Source organism: Antennarius striatus, chromosome 23 (assembly GCF_040054535.1).
Source record: "Antennarius striatus isolate MH-2024 chromosome 23, ASM4005453v1, whole genome shotgun sequence".
Lineage (NCBI taxonomy): Eukaryota > Metazoa > Chordata > Actinopteri > Lophiiformes > Antennariidae > Antennarius > Antennarius striatus.
Genome location: NC_090798.1, coordinates 12,063,936 through 12,082,200, shown reverse-complemented (window position 1 = coordinate 12,082,200; position 18,265 = coordinate 12,063,936).

Sequence of the window (18,265 nt, the reverse complement as noted above, 5' to 3'; positions counted from 1 at the left end):
AGAAAACATGAAGCTCCACAACTTTGATGGAATTGTGTTACAATCTGCACCACAGCTGCTGTCGTGGGTTGAATTATTTCATGCTGAATGTTCCAGATACGTCCACCGTCTATACTGTACACTGACCCCCGGCCACGACGACAAAACGTGAAGGTGCTGCAAATCATTTCTTTACAGGGCAAAATAAAAACAACAACTGATTGCGTATTGATCACCGCGGAGGGAAACAATTACGGGGCTGCATCTTGTCGCTGATCTCGCCGCTTCACAGTACCCCAGTGCTCATTGTGAGAAGAGATAAAGGGACCCTTTTCAAGTGTTTCAAAAGATCTTTTAAATGTGACAGGATGATGAGGTCACTGGGAGGCTTTGCACTCCAGAACCTTATTAAAAGTATGAAAAGGTGCAAGGCATGCACTGGAGCCATTCAACGGATGAAAAGTTTTTCCAGAGGTGGCATTTTTGTCTGCAGGAGTCATTATTTGGACAAAGATTGAATGTCTTTGTCAGCGATATCGCTTTGATATCTTTGATTTATTATCAGGTTATCCTTGCAGGTAAATTAGGAGAGCCTTCTCGCGGTACAAATATCAAATTCAAAAGAAAATATCAACCCACCTACATTCAGGAATACCAAGTAGTCATGGACGGTCTTCAATTGGTGAGAAATATATCGCAAAATGTTTGTAATTTCAATTTCTACTCTTTTTCTTTCCTTCCTTTTTCTTTCCATTTATTGTGTAATACGTTTATTCCATTGTGTTTCATTTTTCTGGTTCAATATTCAATCATGCCGAAAAAAACAACAAAAAGGAGTACTGGTTTGAAAAATGGGATCTCATGTTGAGGAGAAAAAAGAAAAATACACGCAGGTCTTTGACATCTACATAAAACACACTCACTTTCTTCTGATTGTATTAAATCCAAATGCAGTTTAAAGGCAAAAACCTACCATGGGGCTTGATTTGCACACCATACACAACTTTGAAACCGGCAGTATTTACTATACAATAAAGCCTTCAAAGTGAATAAGTGTTTTAATTTGGTGAGTAGTGTGCTATACTCGCTGTTTATGGTTGGACGTCAATAGAAATGGCGGGGTGCTAATGGTGGGCCATGTTCCTGGAGTAAGCACTCCACCAACGGAGACACAAATGGACACGTATTAATGTCAATTAGTGCAGCAGTCAAAGCAGCTGTTAACCTGCTTATCAAAGCTTTTAAAAAGTACAGACAAGTTGGTGTTCTTCATAGAGAAGAGCATTAAACCTTTCTGCAGCTGCACGTTTTGCTTTAACGCCTGTCGGAGGAGGTAAAGTCAGAAGGTAGTAATAGCTAAGTAACTATTGAAGACCGAAAAGAGCGTTTTCATATCGCATTCATCTTGATTTATACAAGAATTAATTTGTAAAGTAGGAATTAAATGGCTTTTTTATGGCCACCCTCAGACTTTCAGTAAAAGGGGTGAATATTTGATGTGAACCCAAGCCCCCACCCCCCAAACAGGGGATCTGATCTCCAACTTTAGACCACCTGTGCGAAAGGGATTTTTTAAAAACTTCTGGGTCTGGATTTCTTGGCAGTGCTGCTTTTGTGGTGAACAACAAAAAAGACTTAATCTATCCTGCATGTGTTCTTTGGAACCACTAGACTTTTATAACCCAAGCATTCAAGGCAAAACGTCAGCGTGACTCAGCTTCACTGAGTTCCATCTGTAAAAACTTAAAACGTAAAGCAATCCTGAATAATCAATAAATGTATTTCCCCTCAACCTATTTTTTTTAAGACAATATGGCTTAGGTAACACAGAAGCAGATGTAATAAATTCATCTCAGTGTGATGCTGCAGCCTTGGGCTCGAGATGGAAATACAAGAAATTGACTTGTATCATTCGTTTGCTGTATTCGAGAACAAGGAGCGGCGTTGATTCACCCCCCAGCATGAGGGAAAAGAGTCAATATTAGGTGGATAAACTGGCTGCAGACTCCTAATAAGGACTAAAGGTTGACAACGCAAACTGGAGAGGTATCTGCATGCATGGCCTTTCCCCCTGCACTTCACAGAACAGTGCTTTACTAGCAGAGTGCTGGTGACTCCACATATAAGTCATTCCCTGTCATGTAAATATACGGTACAGGCGTATCTGCAATGCACCACGGCCCTACGCTGCACGGGCGATGGAGGAGATAAAGCATTGTAGAGGAAGGGTTCTTAACTAATTCAATTTGAAAAAAACAACAACAATAACTTTTATGCACACAGTCAGAGTTTCATAAGATCAGATTTAAGCTGTTGTTGCACAACAGCGTCTCTGTATCCATGCAGGTGAATGAACTCATAAAAAGATCGTTGACAGGTTTGGTAAACTGCCATAACAGTGTAAAGCAAAAGGTCGACACAATATATTTTTATTTTCCATTCGGTACCATTACAACATTTCTTTCATGACATATTTTTATCCATCAATCTCTCAGGTTCCGGGTGACCGTGTGTTTCCTGGAAGCTCTGACCTTGCTCTGGAAGAACAAGGCAAAATTCTCTCTCATTTTTGAAACATCTGATTGGTGATAAACTGCTACGTAACAAGCAATAGTCAAACCAAAACTGTGTAAAAGCTGCGTGAAAACACACAAATCGATCACAAGAAATTCAAAAATACCAGCGCTGTCACATCTGATACCGATTACATCCATCCTGCACTCCACTCCGAATCAATGACTGATAATATGCTGCATATTTTGCAGTATAGACTTGCAATAGTTGTCCAACAAAGAAAAACGATGCCATCTCCAAGAGATATGATCAACATTTCATCAACACCATGAAGCCTGGAATCAAGAAACATCATTTATATCTGCTGTTTACATCCTGGTACGAGTCATAATGGAACGATGTGCATTGATCCAACAATACACCCAAGTATTTTATTTATTTGATGCTCAGGTACGACTGTAAAGATTTATTAGACTCCAATCTAGATGGATGGAACCCTCTGCATGATCCATATGCTGCCAAGACTTTTGTGTGATTTCATTGATCAATATTTGGCAATGGTAGCTGGTCAACAAATGCAGCAATGCACCAAAAAAAAAAAAAAGACTTTAAGGAACAAAACTATAGCCTCACCTTGGGTAAGCAAAGAATAAGATTGCAAATAGAAGCGACAGAAATGATGAAGAGGAGTCAGCTGAGGTGGTGGAGGTATTTGTTTAGGATGGCCCTCCCCTGGGGAGGTATTCTTGAGCATATCCCACTGGGAGGTAAACCCACAACACATCGGATGCATCATATTTCAAGTCCGGATTGGGAATGCCTTGGCGGAAAAAGCTGCAGAAGCCTGCTGGGGGGAATGAATAATCTGATGCAAACAATGCAATATTAAAGCATCGGCTTTTTTAAAAAGAAATGTGAATTCAACTCATTTGTTTAGTCTGAATGCCAAGACAAATTAAATTCTAACGCTTTATTTTGGGAACCACGTACAGTATTTAAATTCTTGAGCCATTTTGTCGACAAACTATTTGTAACAGATCTAACATCCAGGAGAAAACCAGCGCCGCTCTTGCCCCTCCATCCGTTCGTTTGTCCTCCTCAGCCGTGTGATTGCCCACAGCAGTGGCAGACCTGAGAGAGGAGTTTAACTCTATTTTGAGCCTCCAGACTTCAGTGTTCCAATCCAGACCCAAATAAACCTTTCATCCACATCTCTTGACAGTAAAGCCGCTGCTCCGACATAAATATTTAGCCCTGCCACTCTCTCAATATTGGATATGTCACCCTCCATTGCCTGTACCATGGACCAATGTCAAACTCATTTTGCCTTTGGTGAATTTTTTGCACCACGAACGGTACAATTGCTTTTTTTGAGAACACGATGCCATCCATGAGAAGAATTTCAAAGAAGCTGGCCGGGGTGCAATTTTTAAGACTCTACTTACTGTGCTGTAAAACTGTCATAAAGGCATGAAGTACATAGAAGCAGACCCATTCTGGAGGGCGCCGGCTCAGCCGACACCTCCCCTTGCCGTTTGTTGAAGTTTGGCGACCTCGCGTTAATCCCATCACAGCAGAGGTATAATCAGCCAGAACAACTGAAAAACACCTGTGCAAGAGTGCGGGGGACTTTTTCATGACAAACGGAAAATAAGCTATTTAACACGCTCCAAAACATCTTTCTGTCTTCACACCAATTATCAGTCTCTTGACTATTTATATGAGAGTGTTTTCCCATTTACCCGTTTTCTGTTTGTCTGGCCCATTATCTTTTCAGATTGCCAAAGAGAAAAAAAATTAAAAAACAAGGTCCTTTTAGCCAGACTGCCAAGATACCAGGACTGACAGGCAGAAAGAGAAGGACGAGGCGAGGAGGGCTTTATATTGCCAAACACAGCGACAGCTAATTTGGCAAAACAACCTGCGCCTTGGCGGAGCACCGTGGTATTTCAACCAGGGGAAGAGAACTTTACATGAAATGTCAGGTTAAACATTGACCATGACAGGCTGACCATCAAGGTAATCTATTACCAGATTCTGATAATGGCGTCGCTCTCTCCGATTCTCCAGCGCCAACCCTTGGGCTTTGGGAGAGGTGGGACGACTCTGACTGATGTGAGCGATGACTGTGAAGATGAATGACTGTTAGCGGAGCCAAAGGGAACACATTGGGATTTAATACACCACCTTCACATTCTCTTCACAGTCCAAGAGCCAAGACGGACCCATCTGCTTCGGTCTTTGTTCCATCAGGTGCTGATACTACTGAGGCTTCTGCAAAGGGATGTGCAATTGATTGCAATTTTATAGCGTTAATACCTAGTTAAATAAGATGTATAAAGAGATGCACCCTGGCAACACTGCTGTAAAAACTTCATTGAGCAATGTTTGTAATAATCATTAAACTTGGACCATTTTTAATGGAATGAAGCGAGGGAGCGGATTAAAATAAAGGTAATTAACCGTCTATGGCATCAGAAGTATGATGTTGCTTCTCTCACTATATATATGTATTCATACAGAGCTTCTCCATCAATGGATGAAACAAATCAAAAGCAAATTATGCATGAAGCCTGAACGCTGCCGGTTACATTACCATGAGACCTGCGGCCAGGCAGTCTATTCCGACAGCTATGGCCCATGCTGGCTTAATTATACATATCAAATCAAGCTTTCAAATGTCTTGAGTTAAGACTTAAATGTCTATTAACATTCCCACACTCCGATTTATGAGGATGCAAAGCGTTATGTTCACACAGGCGTTGACCTCCCTTTGTGCGCCATTTCTACATCCGAAGGACGTGATCATGTGCAGAAACCAGGCAAGTGGAATGGCAGGTAGCTCCATGGGCAATTAGGTGGGGAGATATGGATATAGTTGATAAATGGTAATTCTGTTTTTAAGGTACTGCAGGAGAGAAAATGCTTAATGTGTTTCAACTCTAACTTAAGCAGCACTTTAACATGTCTCTCAAGACATCTTTTGTGCTGATTAACCTATAAAATTTAGCAATGCTCTCAAATCGTGTGATTTCTTTGGTGTTGCAAATCAATCAATCAATCAATCAATCAATCAATCAAACAATCAATCAATCAGGAACCTTGAGCTTTGTGGTGCTTGCTATGTAGTGGCAAGCATGTCACGTCACCACCTTTTTCTCTACTATCCCTTTCCTACTGCTTTTCCGTTGCAAATCTATATTCTGTCATTGATCTGTCCTTTTTCAGCAGTGGTGAAGAAAGTGAACAAAATGTGATGCAATTTGGGTTGAAACTGAGAAATCTCTCATTTAATTTATATGTGGTGCAACATATACGCCGGAAAGTCATTGGCACTTAGACTTAAGATCAGAGGGTGTCCTGAGCAACAGCAAGATATACTGTATATCTCCTCTTACTTTAGAGTCCAGACACTGGTGGTGGTGGCTGATGAACCTGAGGAACTATGAAATTGGAGAATCTTGAAGACTGGCTGATATGCATGAAGGAATCAGAGGAACACAAAGAATCTAAAACGACATTAGCATCACATTTAGATAATTCAGCTTTGCGTCTCAGTACTTTAATCACTCAGGGTTAATTTATTTCTTAATGTGCTTCTGTAACTCGTTTGATTTAAATGCACTGCTTTTCAAGCTTTAAATGTATTTCTACTCTTACTTATGCAAAAGATCTGAATTCTTCTGCTTGGATTTCAGCATTTTTATATTTCCCAATCTCATATGCAAACAGCAATCATTCATTTAGCATTCATCAGAGAGCAAGTCAATAACCAAACACCGTTGGGCGCATCAATATAAGGAGCACGGAGAAAATTACTGAGTTATGAAGGAATGAAAACATTATAAATCCATGCTGCAATCAACTCTACAAACTATTGCCGTTCATTAGTTACAGATGACACTTGCTGTCTGCTTGGTTGGTTACTCTGTCCTTCAGAAAAACAAATGATATAACACCCAATAATCTGTGATCATGCCTTGGGCTTGATCATAATGGATGCCATGTGATTTTTTCCTTTTTGTGCTGTATTGTTAAAGAAAATGTCAAACATGATTGATTTTTATCTGCTGTCTAGAAGCCTCTGCAATTTATTACCAGTGTTCATCCAAATTTAATGTTAACCTAGGGCTCTTTTACATGGCTGGTTAGCACTCTACAGCATGTTCTTCTGGTATTCTGAAAAGAAGTAGCCATGCATGGATGGAATATAATGAAATAACTGAATGCACAATGCTTCTTTCCTTCAGCGCTGGATAAGGACAAGACAAGGATACAATCAGCGCCTCTCAGAGTGCATACAGGCATCCAGACTGGTTGCTACCCATCAACCCATTTGCTCCTAGCATAAAAACAAGTCGATTTCCTTTTCTATGGAGCGATTTGAGCTGTCAGGATGCTCCTCAGGCAATGATCTACATGCCTTCATTATGTGAGGGCACACACATGTTCCTTCCTCTTCTTTTGACGCGCTTCAGTCACTCGGTGAATCTAATCTCTGAATATCTTAGCACATTCAACTAAGCAGGCTGCGAGCAAAACCTGGCTAACAATAAAAGACAAAAGCAGCAAGAGAAGAGAAAGAGGAGACCGAGCTGAAATTCAAACTCCCCAAACCACTTTGTTTCCTGTCATCAGTATTCTGGGTCACTCCGAGACGCTCGTTTATTTATTTTTATTACGTGACTCGCTCTCCATTCACAAGGTCTACAGCTTTTCATATCACTCCATTATGATGGAATGTTCCCATTGTTCCTCTCTGGAGATTAAACTCCATGAATTGTCAATTTGAAATAAAAAATCTGAAAAAAAGAAGAAAAAAAAAAGACTCAAAGAGGAGATGGCAAGTGAGTCAGAGAGGTAGGATATGAGGGGGGGGGGGAAACTGGAGGAAAGATGGGGTAAGGGAAATGGGGGAAAAAAGAGCGTTGGAAGAGATGGGGCGTTCCAACATGTTGTCAGATTTGCCTTGGGTAAGGGAACAAGTAGAGACTGTGAAAATGTTGTGAACGCACCTTGGGAAAAAAAAAAAAAAGGGAAAGAAATATTGGGAGTGGGCAGCCGAGCATATCTTTTTTTTAGTCCTCCAAGCAAAACAGCCACCTTTGGAAGAAAAGTGTTCTGTACATTTTCTGCTACAGGCGGTTGGAAGAACCATCAACCAACACATTGTAAAGTGCCACAGGAAGCTTGGGTGAGGAAGGTTAATGAACCCACCTTTTCCATCATACTAGTGGCCGATTTTATGGGGGAAGAGTTAATTACTTGTGACAAATACACCCTTGCTTGGACAAGCCGCCATTTCTGCCAGGCAGCCTGTGAAGGAAAACATTTTTCAAAATGCAGTTATATTAGCCGTGGACTCGCTTAATCAGTACCCTATACAGAAATTGGCATAACCCAACAGGATCAACATGGAAAATACAACCCTGGATTTGCTAACAATACATGACAGACCATAAAAAATGCAAAATTCACAAGATCTGACACTGATTGCATGCTGCTCCCAGTGCAAACACTATACCACTCGCCATTACTTGCCATTATGCCTCCTCTCTCTGGAGGGAAACAGTCATGCGAAATGACAGACGTTAGTCCTTTTCAGCTCCCATCAACTAAAGCCTTCGTCCCCCCCCCCAACATCCTCGCATCGACTGAGCCAGGGGGGCTTTTTTTCTTTCACACATTGCAGAAAAGGTGGTTGGAAATGCTAATAAAATAATTTGCTTCCATCTCTCCCACAAGCACCACCATGATTAAAATGACATGCTTTCCAGTCCCCCCTGTTAACAGCGTATTGACCCCATTAATCACGTTGCTAAACGCCGTTTCCTTTTTTCCGGAATGGTCAGTTAGATGAACCGTTCGCCGGATGCACGTGTCGACGAGCGGCGAGTCTGAATTAGAATTAAAGAACTAATGAAGAATATGAAGTTTTAATAATTTACACCATGCTGGTTCATGATTGCGTTCAATGTTCCTAGCAGACACCATGGAGACTTGATTGCATATAAATGAGGCATTAGCCGTGTGACTAAATAAATATAAAATCAATGTCTAAAACCATCCGACACCCAAAGGAAACGCCTGTAATGTATGTGGAAGGATGCCAGGAATATAAGGAGAATTGTCCTCATCAAAAAAAAAGTGTTGTGTTATGTGAATGCAGTTTAGCTCAGCCCGTAAGGAAGACTGTTAATCCTCACAGATGATTCATGCTTTTGTGTAATCCAGAGGGAGAAAAAAAAAAAATTATAAAATGTCTGTCTTAAAACAAAATAAAGCAGTGATAATTAAATTCAAGCAGTGTAATGGCTGCATTTGGATTGAAATGATGGAAAAGCAGTACTTTTAATAGCTGGACGTCGGCCTTTTAATGTCTGAGCAGCGCCACTTTCAGCTCCCAGACAAATTACCAAGAAAAACGTAGCTATTAATTATGCATGCGATATTGGATAAAATGTAGACGACAATTGTGGATTTGAGTGATTTGCTCTGACAATAATCTGATGAAAAGGTATCAGGAACAGGTGAAGAGAACAGTTCCAACACGGAATGAAGGTGTTTTTTTTCACATTTTTGAATCCATGCAGCATTTTTGTAGAACTTGAGCTCAAAGTTGCGATGTTGTTGCAGAATTCATTCGTTATGCACATCATATTGCGAGGACCTCTGGGACCAGCGCTTTCGGCTGCATAGAGAGGGTCTGATTCATCTGAATTACCCAAAATGCAAAGGTGTTGATACTACTGATGACAAAATTCCACAGAAACTAAAAAACACCTTACATTTTTGCTCCCCAGATCTCTCAAAAGCATATTCATCTGCCATGAAGAGATGTCAAAAGATTAAATTAGCCCATAATTTCATTCCCGGTGCATCAAACAATCAGAATGCATTCAAATGTACACTTTAATTTAATCAATCCTCTTAATGTCTTGGGGGGGCCTTTGGGGAACGGCTCTTAATTGACACTATTTGTGCAGGAATACTAAATAAGGAAAGGCATAGATTGCCTTTATAGCTCTTTTAGTAGGACAAGCATAATTATGGGAATACAGACACAGATGCTCTGGGTGATATGATGGCATCAGAAGGCTTACTTAATTTAATGCAGGCACATCATTTGTCCTACGGGAGCTTTATCCTAAATGGAGGAGCTTATTGCAGATTTAGTTAGATACTAATTTCAGTCATCACTCATTATAAAGGACAAATGTATAGGACATTCATGAAAGTTTGATGCAACGTCTTCCCAACTTCACGGGGTACATGATTTGCCTGACAGCATTTAGAATGACATGTTATATTAGTTACTATGCAAAAAACTTCACCCAAAAACTTTCATTTTGGAGTAAACTTAGAAAAAAATAGGTTGTCACACGTTCATCTGTACATTCCTCTCAGATATGAGAATCTCTGGACGGACTGAAGCAGGCTTTCCATATTGAAGGCCTTCCATCATCTTAAATTGCACCCAAGACAAGGCCATTTGGTTCACTCATATATGATCTACGGGAAATGGCGCAACCATCAAAGGATCAAGAGACTTGTCTTGGTTAGGTCCTGTAGGGGAGGAGAATACCACAGCTGTCCATAGTATTAGATATAAATAAATAGCTGCACTTCTGAATTGAAATGGGCCATAGTAAGCTTTGGGGTCATTACTTTAAATTAGATGGGAGGGGATTTTGACTTGAACTCATATCTCAAGAGACAATGTAAGGTCACGGCAGTTGAACGGATGTCACGGCGACACGGGAAAAGGCATTAAGATCATGGATCATGTGTTGGTGGTGGTGGATGGATTGGCTGGCAGAGTTTGTTGGTAGATCCCTATGCAAATGCAACTTGGACATAATTTACTTCACAAACTGGAAGTCTGGCAGCAGAAAAATAAAATGGATGATTGGCATCTAGGGAATGGAAGGCGATATTTAAACTCAAAAGAAAAGTGTTGACAGAACAGAACAGATAGAGATCTCAAAGTGTAAGTTATTAGTATCAAAACAGTGTGAATATGTCATAAAATATCCCAAGTTGCATTTATGAGACAAAACATGACATCCATAGGGTCCACTAAGCTTTCAACGCTATTACCAAAATACTTTCAGCAAAGACGGGAGACATTTTTGACAACCTGCTATTTATCTGAACCAACCATTTCTAAAACCTGACAATGACTTGAGCCTTTGCTTCCAGTGTGCGAAAACAAAAAAACCCATAAAGTCTCGCCACCAATGCGGTTGGTGCTGTTAGAGAAGACAGGTGCGACCGACAAGCTAACACAACAGGAACTATTTTCTCAAGAATGAGGCAATTAACTGTGATTGAAATACATTTTTTCTGTAAAGCGCCATAAGGAGTTCTCCCAATTACCTAAAAAAAAGCACAAGTAAAGATACACGATGCCATCCAGAGGTGTTGTATTCAACAAAGATACCTCAAAAAAGACACCATTAAATCGACTATCTTTGTCTGCTTGTTGAACAGTCTGCAGTGGTGAATGTAAAACACATCATCCGTCATCATTACTTCTGTCACAGGGACCCTTAATGGATCAGGTTACATTCATGTGATTATAATTACAACACGGAATAATGATTTGTGTATAAGTGGACAATGGAGTCCCTCCTCAATGTCGAACCTCAGCCATGATAAAATTACAAGAAAATCTGCAGAAGCAAGGCAACCGATTCGGCTGAACTGGATGGTGCTGAGGTAACTTTGGTGGTTTCTTAATTCCCTTCAGTCTTTCCTGCTTCATCCAGTCATGTGGGGACAGTGGTGCTACCTTGCTTCTCCCCATGTCCTCAGTGGACCTGTCAGCATCCACATATCATCTCATTCCTCAAACACAATGTGCACGACTTGTACCCACTCAGCAAGGAGGGGATAATGCGTTGCAGGGTGTCCATTATCAGGAATTAATTAATCTATTATTGCTTAAAAAAAGATACTTCAAAAGGAGCTTGTATCACGGTCATTTGCCAAAGAAAAAGAGAATTAGACCATTAATCCCCATTATCAGGCTTGTCCTGATTTGCCCCTTCATATTCCCGAGCCAAAGCCCAAGGGAAGATTTGCACGTAACTGCCACACCTATTGCTAGATTACCATGAATAACTTATATAGTTTGTCCCTCCTGTAAAATCCAGCATCGACTTTTTCTTTCTTCTTCTTCTCCTCGCTTCTAATCCCAATCAGGGAACAGAGACCTTCTCTCATTTAAGAGCAGGATTAAAACTTTCATTTATGATAAAGCCCACAGTTTAAACTGGCTTAAACTGGCCTGGAGTCATGCTGCATCAGGTTTAGGCTGCTGGGGGACTTCCCACAATGCACAGGGGCTCCCTAGTCATCATTTCCATCTCAAAACGTTCATGCACCATTATTTCATGTAATTCAGTAAATCTGAGTTTTTGCAGGAGTCTTGATAGGTAGTTAGGGTACGAAGGGTAGGTAGAGATATATATAAAATGTATGTGGTTTGATATACGTTTAGATTGATAGCTACATACTGTATAGAATTCAGATAACTATAGATCATAGATCATAGATATGTCGATGATAGATGTCTATACATAGAGACTGATGCATCGATGGAAGATTTCTTTATTCAAATCTAAATCTATTCAGTTCATGATTGATTTATCTCCAAAGCAGATGCCTTATATTTTAACAGTATACTGTACATCAGTGGCTCCCAACAATGCATCACCTTGATAACAGTTAGTTACACAGGAAAATGTATGTCCTCCATTCAAGTGTAGTATTTCATGCAGAATAAGTGCCAATAAATCTAATATTTGCACAAGTAGTTACTCAGCAGGAAAAAAAAAATCAAACCGTGGCACAAACCAGCTCTTCCTCCCTCTCCATTTGTGTGACAGTTCAATTTCCTGTGCAAAGCTTTAATTTGGAGCATCCTCTCTACGCTTTATCTGGAATTTAGATCTTACAAGGTCATCCAGGCATACAGAAGAAAGGGGGCCATTGTGCTGATATTCATCTGCAATGCGATTTCTCATTTTACCCTTGTGCCGCCACACACCCGAGCGGAATAAAGCATATTTGCAGAGGGTCATTATTTAAAAAAAATAAAATAAAAAAATCTGTGTTCTCCTCCAGCTGCCAGTGGGCATTTAGTTTTGACAGCTGTTGTTCAAAATGAACATTAGGCACAGTGTAATAAAAAATAAACCTCATCTCTACGTGACCTACGTCCCACCCGCACAATGAGATTTCAGAAGTAGGCGATGTCGACTTTATTGAAGAAAAATAAGCATTTCTGAATACAGTCGACATTTTTTAATGCTACACCTACTAGAGAAAATCCTAAAAACGCATATCCAAGGTTCAAACACTTGGACGCACACACAACAAAAAAACACACACACACACACACAAAAACAGAAATAGTGTTTTATTGATTGAGAAATGCGCTTAAAGTAATTGCCTTAGGTCAATCTATCCAGATAAACTGTTTTCTTGCTTCATTAAAGGAAACCACAACTTCTCCCTCGGTCATTAAATGTGAGTTATTGACTTCCAGTCCCTTGACATTCTGATACAAAAGCAACGTCCTACAGATTTTAGATAAACTGATTGTGTTTGCTGCCCTTTTGTCTTGTGAAAAATGTCTCTGCCGGACTCTACTCCCATTCGGTTCGGCCACGCAGTGTCCATAAATGCGTTTATTTTCAAAGAGATGGATGAATGTGACTTACGGCTCGATATATTTCCGTTTGGAGCAGTGATGAGTGGCAACTGTTTTATTTTTTTGTGTGTTGTTATGAGTCACATCGTTGCAAAAATCAGGTCATTTGTCTGATGTGGCCAAGGCTCCATCGCCGGCAAACCAGCTGATTTCCATTCTTTGAATCAAAATCAATCTGCAGGCATGACACTGCTCCGGTTCGACGGACCGCAGGGATCGCCATGTCGGCTCTCGTTTTCATCAAAAGGTGTAGTGCTGTCGAAGACGACCGCAGGTGAATTGAAAAGGAAAACCACAGCATATCATAGCTCAACAACAACAACGCAATTTTTTGAGAGCAGTAAAACTGGGCACGGGGGTTCACCGGTGTGTGTTACGCTCAGGTTACCGAGATGAATGGAAATCAATTGCTGCCCTGAAGGTAAGAGAATTTATTCAGCAAGTTCAACTACTATGAAAAGCGACGGGAAACAGTCATTCTGCAGTTATTCTTGATTTTAAAGTATTCCGTGATCCAACAATAGGAAAGAAAATAAAAACATTTCAAGGCTTGTGCTTCATCAGAGCCGTGATTATTCAGTAAAACTTGCTTTTTCCTTTCTCCAACAAACATGTCATTGACATCATTATTATTTAAGATTACTGACAGTTTGACTATTTTAATTAACAATTTCAAAAAAAAGGAGAAGTGGGGAATTGGCAATTTGAGAGCTTTTGTCGAAATCTAACCACATAATCATTGCGCAAATCATCAAACTCAGAAACTAAAAGCTCACTTTTGCGAGCTTTAGTCTTGAATGTCTTGGAGTTCAATACAGGAAGGATTCTTGTTCCCCAAGAAATCATCTAGCTTAACCCTCCTGTTTCCAGTGAGCATCTCTACAATGTCCAGACTCAGCCAGTCGTTATGTAACACTTTACAGCGTCATTTACATCTAATCGTCGGTGGCTACGTGCTAACATCCACAACCCAATATTAGCACTGTGCCCCATCCAGCTTCCTGCAATGAAAGCAGATGTGTACACATTAGTAAGAGCATCCCTTTAGGAGATCTCATTAAAGTTGTGGATCACAGCAGAGTCCAATCAACAGTATCCACAGCCAATCCAGGGGAATTCATTGCTATTATCACATGTCGAGTTTTTTTTCCTTCTTCGCTCTGAATGGTTCTGTGATGTAAAAGCCTTATCTCGCTTCTCAATAGCAATTTTTTAGAAGGAACACTGATTATAATCCAGTGAGACCACGGGATTAATGGATTAGTGCGATCATTAGAGCCACGCAGAGCGATCTCGCAAATTAAGATCAACAAACTGACCACTTCCTTCTGTCACGTTTGACCCAAACATTGACATCAAGTGGGGGGAAATATCTGCAGGTTGGACATGTGAAGAAAAATAAACGTGTTTGATGGGTTTATGATGCCGGGGGTACGCGTGGGACCACCGGGCCTAATCTGCAGCGACACTATCGCCAGAGTCTATCTACAATATGCTGATTCCATCATAATAAAGAAAATTGGCTCGATCCCCGAGAAGAGGGGGCCCTAATAGAAAATAATTCTGCCCTTGAAACACTCAGGGCCATGCTTTGATTAGATGATGCTATCTTTGTTTAGACTTGAGCATCTGGGCCAGCACCATGTGTTCATATATTTAATTAAAATACCATTGCCTGATCTGACAAAGGGTACTTATCTCATCAAAGTGCTCACCCCGGATTTTTTCTCTTAATTCAAAAGATTATCTCCGTTGATTGGCCAGAGTGGTGGGATGGATTGGGGGGGGGCACAGAATCTATTGGCTTGTCAGGATACTGGCTCGTCGGCTGTCCACCTTGACTGCGAGCCAGATATCATCGCTCGGTGCCATCTGGCTCCGAGACAGAACTCTTTTACCTTTATCGTCACAATTTTATCATTCATCGAAAGGCGTTTGAGAGCATAATTATGGTTGTTACGGTTGTCACAACCTTGTCACGACAAAATATGGATTGTCGACCTAGCAAAAGTGACCTTTGTTTGCTTACTGAAACAGTCTAGAAAAGGTAAACGCCCTGGTGGCACAAATGTAGCGCTGCTGAATTAATTTCTCAATGCACCAGTCTTTTTCTGAGAAATTAGGTTGAATACATCATGAGCAGCAGGCTATAAATTAATCAACCAACAGTTCAAAATCAAAGGACAGCATCCAATCCTCACATTGAGAAACTATGTCATGCAATGTTTGACATTTTTTTTGCATTAATAATTTAATCCGCAAAAATGGTTGTTGCTCACTGGTCGCTTTTTCTTTTCTTTTTTATCAACCAACTCATCAATTATTCACATGACATTGCAGTGATATTTGTAAAGCAGTCACAGTTTCAGTTGCACATATCGCCACGCTGGTACTCTTGCAACTAGGTGGTTGCCTTGGAAGCGATGCTATAAATTACTCAGGGTGCATGAAGGTGTTGCTTGGCGCTCACCTTTTGCCTTTGCACGAAGACGTCACTCATCACTCGCAGTCTCCTTGCAGACTTGTATTTATTCTCACCACATAAATTCTTTAATCTTAAGGGTTTTTTTGCACCACGTTTCTATAATTAAATGGTTCATTTTGGCATGATTGTAGGAATGTTGTTACAGCTTATGTGTGTGCATGCTTACAATGTTAGCATGCGAGCAAGAAAGATGCCGTGTCCTTGACACGTGATTCTTTTTATTTTGAAATTTGTTTTGGTAAAAAACAAAAAACAAAACGCAGTGCATGAATCAGCTGTATCTGGGTCTCAAAGGAACCCAAATCGGACAATGGGGTAGGTTACAAAGGCAGGCTATGAGAAGAGAAAAAACAAACAATAAAGGACAAAAAAAACGCCAGTGTGCTACAGATTTTGATCATAAATCAAAAGCTATGGAGTCTCATCAGTGTTTCAAGGTTAATATCTCAACTCACATCCTGATGGCAAATAAGCCTGCAGCTGAATCGACATGCGAGAACATCCAAAAAATTAAGCAAGAGGTGAATTACATTAGTCTTTCTGGTTATGTACTCTGCAACAAACTCTAGCCTGTGACCCGCAGTAACACACACATATTCCCGGGGCGGCCATTACTGTTTTCCTGACCGGCATCCCAGCCTGTGCACCGAAAAATGATCCTCTAAATTAACTCGCTGAGGATTTTTGTGAATGTCATGTAACCCATTTCCCCGTGGCGTAAGGGGCTTGTTTGTTCCTCCGGGGTGTGAGTAAGTGTTGTGATACTGTCAGGTATTAAAGATGTACAATGGGTTTTATGGCTCATCCCTTCTGTCATAAAACAAGGCTGTGATGGGATATGATGAAGTGCATTTATGAGAGGCCAGAAGTGACAAGGGCGACTGGAAGCGGGTTTAAGATACAGAGAACATGGGGGGTGTGGGAAGTTATTTATAATGGAACATGATATATGAAGTATCAAACATATCACATAGTTTTCACTGCAGTTTTATTTAGTACCATATTTATTTGGCAGAAACATGAAATCTATCCATCAATTTATCTATTTTCTTCCCCTTATCAGGGACAGAAAAAGAGCAGTCAAATGCTAATCATGATTTTGTACGATTTATCCGAGTCCTCGTTGCAAAGCTACCTCGCTAATGAAGAAAAAAAATTAGAACAACTCTGAGAGTCACCACAAAACAAGGGCCCAGTGAGTCTATGCAGATGATAAGCAGAGCTACGGGTATAACTTCATGTTTTTACACAGGTTCCAGACACATAATGGGACGACTAAGGGCCACCGAATCTGCAGCGTAAGAAGAAAGATATGAGACTTTTGATCAGGATCTGCCCTTTGACTCCCGGATAAAGCAAATGTATCTCTCAATGATGCCAGAAAATTGCTTGTGACCTGATACTCTGTGGAGATGTGACCACGTGGTATTGGTGCAGATAGAGGAATGAGTGACCAGTTTAGGGTCACCCTGTTTGAAGGCTTAAAGGTAGAAGATGTTACTCCCTACAGATCGTCAAACAGTCAGCGGTGAATTGTCAATTTTGATTGATTAGTCCTAGCTAAAACTAAGATCTGTCAGTCTCTAGTTGGTTTGTCATGTCCTTTAGACCCCTCATACATACATTTATAAGTATATTGCAAGTTTTACAAAGTTCTGTGACCTTTACTTTGTCAGGAACCTTAAGCTGCACTCCGACCAAGCTTTCATATCTCAAGTACAATCCAAGCCCCTGGTCTCGAGAACCCAAAGTGGCAAACATCGACAAAATCCCCCTCTATCTTAAATCAATGTTATCTTGACTAAAAAAGCCTGCCAGGCATTTGCCGTTATGTGCTGAGGCTGTCAAGTTGTCCCAATGCACAAAGCTGCAGATGACAGTGATTCTCCAATCATTCAGAATTCTACCGAGCATTTGACCATTGATTTTCCACCAAGGAGGTGATATATAGAACACTTTATGCATCACATCTGAGGGGCTAATGCTAATGTTCGCATTATTTTCCAACATCATCTCAAACTATTGACTCCTCACAAGTGGACCCTTTGTTTTTATCAACCTCATCTCTAGACTTTCTTTTTTCTGAGATGCAGACCTTAAACCAAACAAGAAACAACTGAAGTTGGTCCAGCAAAATGAAGGTCAAATAATAAAGTGGGTCCATCATAAAAATGTACGATGATTTCATATGGACAAGATCAGGTGATTTAATATGAAGTTATATTAAAGATAAAAGCACATAAATCAATCGAGAATTGGGCGATGTTGGGATCACAGACTGGCTAAGTGCTGGACATGGGATTGAGGTGAGTGGACGTCACCCTTTTCTGTCAGCAGCAAGGATATCTCCCGTCACGTGGATCATCGAATGAAAGCTTCGACCGGACCTCAAAACGTGCCGCTCTCTTTTCATCAAAAGCATGTGCCAGTACCAGTAATTTATGTTTGCGAGTGTGACAAAAAAGATTTGAGCATTGGGTTGCATATTGATTCATTCTGGTTCTCCGAAGTGCTCTACCTTAAGAGCATTGAGCACTTGTCAACACGTTGTGGTCAAGGAGGTGAGC